The sequence below is a fragment of the Felis catus genome, chromosome B2 (assembly GCF_018350175.1).
Source record: "Felis catus isolate Fca126 chromosome B2, F.catus_Fca126_mat1.0, whole genome shotgun sequence".
Taxonomy (NCBI): Eukaryota; Metazoa; Chordata; class Mammalia; order Carnivora; family Felidae; genus Felis; species Felis catus.
Window position 1 is genome coordinate 100,529,892 of NC_058372.1, and position 5,339 is coordinate 100,535,230.

Genomic DNA, 5,339 nt, shown 5'->3' on the forward strand with positions numbered 1-5,339 from the left:
CTGCTCATCCATTAATTGGCGTGTGTGGGGGGTGAGGAGGGCAAGTGGGAGGACAGCTAATACCTACCTCTCAGTCCCACAGTAGAATTAAATGGCAATTACGAAATCACAGGATTCCTTTGTGAAGGGTATAGCTCTCTCCAGGTGGAAAGCATTTACTGGCGTTGCGTTTGGGCCTCCCCACTACAGCGTCTTCAACATTTAACACTGAACTGTGATTTATAAAATAAAATTGACCGAAAGATGGGTGAATGTGTGTGCGTTTTTTGACAACTGAGTGTAGCCCCAGAATTCAACCCATATCATGGAAGAGAGGGAACGGGTGACCCCCAGGGAATCTGAAGGTGTATCAAATGGTGACCTCCCCATGGTTAAGCCATACATTCTAACTTATAATGAACATGCTTGGTGGTCTCAAAGACTGCAGGGGTAGCCCTCTCTCCCCCTTTTCAAGTTCTGGCTCTTATCCCCTACCCCCATCCATCTGTCCACCTCGCCACAGTTACTCCTGCCCCGGAGTCCTGTGGCTCCATCTGTCCTCTCCTTGATGGCCCCAGGGGTGCCAGATGCCAGGAGAAGGCAGAGGAGTCCTGAACTATAATGTCTTCTCAGGGAGGTGAACCAGCAAAATAAGCAGTCTTTCACCAGCTCAGATGAACAAGCCTGTAAATTTCTCCCTCAGGCTTTTATGTCAAAACAACTGCCTGACCCAGGCGGAAGGAAGGATAAAAGCCCATCTGGTGGCATAAACATTCAGTTCATGGCTGCTGGCAGTGAGAGGGCTTGATGTACTTGGAGGAAGGGAAGCTGGGTTGGGGGTGTTTGAGGATCAGCTTTGGAAAGGGTCACTTCGAAATTTAGTCGTTAAAGTCAGACTTGCACATGAGTTTAGAAAGACGCACCACCAACCACGTAGGAAGACTTTAAAAATCCTTTCACTCCCTGGGTCAATGATCTCTGAGCCATACCTGATTGATCGATCATTCCTTCCTTCATTCATGCTGCATTTGCAAGTGCCTGAGAGCAACAGGATTGCATTTTTTGGATCCACTCCTAAATGATTTGTGACCTCCGCCAGATGTTGGGTTCCTGTGGCCACTGGTCACCAATTTAGGCCTGGAGAAAAGCATCACATTTCCAAAACTTTCCTGCTCTGAGGTAATTAACTGCCTATCACCTGATGAGTTGCAAAACCTGCTTCATCTTGTGTTGACAAGAACTAGCTACTGGTAAGTGCTTGTTTTGTTGTACAAGTGCTTTTTAATTTTGCATTTAAATTCTAAGAGTCCCTTAGATGCTATCATTGGGAAACATGACTCTAAAAATACCAAATTATAAAGAAATTACAGCACAATAAGTATTTTAATCACTTTTTATGGCTTGCAATCAAGTTGACAAATACAAAAATTGCTTGAGTATTATTTTTTCAAACATCCTGTAATTAGCCCTCTTGTTTTCCATCTTCTTGGAACAGGATGAGCTTTGCTGTACATGTTGCTTCACTACCAAGGAACATGGGAGAAGAGTGGTCTCTTCTAGCCAAACAATCTTTAATGTCTTTATTTAAAAAAATCCTTGTGGGGCTCCTGGGTGGCTCAGTCGATTAAGCCTCTGGCTCTTGGTTTCAGCTCAGGTCATGATCTCATGATTTGTGAGTTTGAGCTCCCCATCCAGTTCTATGCCGACAGTGTGCAGCCTGCTTGGGATGTTCTCTCTTTCCCTCTTGCTCTCTGTCCCTTCCCTGCTCACGGTCTCTCTCTCTCTCCCTCTTTCTCAAAATAAATAAACTTTAAAAAATCCTCCTGATGGACTGGTATCTTCTGGAAACAACTTTCTGCAGTGTTTTCTTATGAAACATACTTTCTTAATCATAATATAATCACATAATCACAAAGACACCTAAAGGTGTCTCTACAGCCCTCCCCTGTTCATCTCTGATGGTCACAACAAGAAATGTATCATGGGAGGGCTTGGTCATCTTCCCAGTGGGGCTGACCCCAACCCACCCTCCTTTCCCTTAACTCCCCATCACATCTCTTCCTTTCATTAATTTTCTCTAAACCTTAATAAAAACATATTTAGATATTCAACAAGAATGATAAACATTCTGGGAGAGTGTCTAGTCACTGTAATTTCCAAGGTTGTAAAAAACACTTTATTTTTACTTTGTTAGGTAAACATTCACAGATCAGTGAAACTATCTGCCATCAATGACATCAGACTTTTGGGAGGTCTATGGTCACAGTCTAATTTGAAAGTTACAGTTAGAATCTGATGAAATCACAGTGGGTGTTGCAAGAGACACCCTTGGCTGAAATTTGAAGATTATTTTGAAACTGCTTAGTTAGTATCTTCTTTTAAATATATATTCCTATGTACTGCTCATGAATTATAATTAGCATGGATACTCTGTCATACCGTAAGTATTGTCAATGACTCTTGTAAATACACATTTGCTTCGTAATTACTCCATGTAACTGAATGCCAGCCACGTACAAGGTCACTTTTAATCACCTTATAGCTCTGCTGAAGACTTAATTACAAAGGAAAAGGTGGGATTCTTGTCAACCAGCTCTGTAACCCTCATAAAGTACATTGCATTGTGGGATGCTAGCATTCCAAGAGGTTCATTTCAATTCCCACTTGCTTCTATGTATATCAATTTTCTTCCTTCCTTCCTTTCTTTTCCTTTCATCTATCTCTATCTATCTATCTATCAATCATCTATCTATCTATCTATCTATCTATCTATCTATCTATCTATATGTTGGACACTATTATAGATTCTAAGAACAGGCAGAAGGGTTAGAAAATAGCTTATCCAAAGTTTTCAGTCCAAATCCAAACCAACCAATCCAATTTGGAACAATTCAAGATGAGCTATATGTTATTGATGGGGAGCTAGCATCCAATCTTTCAAAAAGTTTATTGTTCTAAAACTTCTATTGTATCACTATCAACGAGCAACTTCATGTAATTGTGGGTGATCACTATTGGCAATTTATTTAAAAAGCAAAACAATTTCTGGCTTCTGTCACCTGGGGGTATGATAATATGTTGTGAAATGTTGTGCAAACTCGGAGGTGCTCCAGAAGCGATAAAATTTTTGTTGTTATTTACCAGCATTGAAATGCTTTGATTTTTGCTATTCCTTCTGACTTTTGATTTTTTTTTTTCAAAGACAAATGTAGGAGCCACCGTTTGGGAATGGAACATATGGATGAAAGTGAATCTGCACGAACAGAACCTAGGCATGGTGATGCCTGACCTTTCCCCTTGCCTTCCTTCTTTGGACAATTATAGTCTCATCCGCATATGCTTTCCTCAAAGATGCTATTTAAAGAGAAACTACATCTACTTGGCTCAAATCATCCCTGTGAAATAGACACTTCTATAGTATTTGGTTTCAATAAGGCAAAAATAAACACAAATTATATCCATTTAACTTTTATTTTAAATCATCTGCTGAAATTCTAGTCTTTTAGAAACATAATTGTGTATCAGATAACAATCCAAGTTAGGAAGATTATAGGTATAATGTAGGGCAGGGCAATAAAATGAATGGGGAACACTTTCCATAATTATAAATTGAAATGAAATCTTTAAAAACAACTAAATGACTTCTGGCAAAGTTAAACCTTGGCTAAGCCAACTGAAGTTGATTGGGGATCTATCTATGTAACCAGCTCTCCAGATCAAGTGTCTTGTTACATATTGGGCTCTGACTGTTGACATCTGGTAATCGGCAATGATCTGTTTAGCTACTCTAGTGATCTACCTATCTACCTTATTTTCTGGCATTCTAAGACATTTGTTGGTATGTTTGTATCCATTAGAATATAGTTTGGCTGCAAGTGATAGAGATCTAAAATAACAGTGGTATAAATAAAGAGAGTTTATTTTTCTTTTATGTAGAAGTCCAAGACGGCTAATGACTCTCTTTCACTAAGTCATTAGTGGACCCTACTCCTTCTGTATAATCTAAGGTGACTTCTCTCCATTTCTGAATTCCAGCCAGCGTGGGGGAGGAGGGTGCACGATCTGGAAGCTGCACGCGTCACTGGTCCTCATAGACCAGTACCTGTAACTAGATCACATAGGTCTACAAGTGACCACTCAGCTGTGAGGGACTTAGAAAATGCTGCATCTATTTTGGTCAGCTATGTGCTCAGCTAAATAACCAGGTCCTATCACTGGAGAAGAACGGGAGAATAGACAGTAGGGAGCAACGAATGGATTTTGACTACATACTGTATCAAATGCCTATGCATCCTCAAGCCCAGTGCCACACACCAGTGGTTCTTCTTTTAAATTAAAAAAAAAAATTTAATGTTTATTTTTGAGAGACAGAGCGTGAGTGGGGGTGGTGGGGTTGCAGAGAGAGGGAGACACAGAGTCCAAAGCAGGCTCCAGGCTCTGAACTGTGAGCACAGAGCCTGACGCGGGGCTCAAACTCATGAACTGTGAGATCATGACCTGAGTCGAAGTCAGACGCTTAACCGACTGAGCCACCCAGGCGGCCCTACACACCAGTGGTTCTTAAAGCGTGGTCTCCAGACCAGCATCACCTGGAAACTTTATAAAAATTCAAATTCTCACCCTCTGTCTCCCTTCCCAAATCAGCTCCCGAATCATAAACTTGGGGTGGAACCCAGCGATCTTGGTTTCAACAGGCCCTCCAGGTGGTTCTGATGCCTGCTAAGGTTTGGGAACCACTGGTCCGCGCTATGCTTTTCCAAAAAGCCAGATGGGAAGTTGGGCATTAGAGGAGATGAATCTGGAAGGAGAGGCCTGAAAGTGGTCAGTTTCTGATCCTTGACTGCTCTTGTCTTTATGAAGCCACCCCTTGTAAATCCCTCTTCCTGATCAGTGACCAACCTCTAGGGCCATGCCATATGGTGGGAAGATCATGGGATTATGGATGACCTTTCCCAGGAGGATACTTCACCTTGTCGTGACCTATTTTTTTCCTATATAGAATGGGTTGGGGTGCAGGGGAAGAGCAAATGATCTTGACAATTGTCTCTAGCCCCATCTCAGATCTGTGCATTGTTCTGACGGCTTGCTGGAGTCCTAGCTTTGTCCTTTTCCACCAACAGTGGAGATGGTGCCGTCTGGGGCTTAAACACAAGGATCCCAGAGTCAGGCAGGTTTGGGTTTGAACCCAAGGCACCTCTGCTTATTAGCTGTGTGATCTCGGGCAAGTTGCTTCACTTCTCTGGATCTTAACTGCATCACCTATAAAGTGATGATAATAAAGTTAACTCACTGGACGGCGTTAGGGATTAAATGAAATGTGTGTATGTGTGTAAAACATACAAACACAGCGCCTGGCATAA

At 41.8% G+C, this 5,339-nt stretch overlaps 1 long non-coding RNA gene across 1 annotated transcript; it reads left to right on the plus strand.

Annotated features, from left to right (window-relative positions):
* The first annotated feature begins 672 nt into the window (after positions 1 to 672).
* Positions 673 to 3,440, plus strand: LOC123385711. The gene is made up of 2 exons (XR_006598673.1): positions 673 to 1,229; positions 3,182 to 3,440. It is a non-coding gene; the product is annotated as an uncharacterized LOC123385711 (long non-coding RNA).
* Positions 3,441 to 5,339: the final 1,899 nt, after the last annotated feature.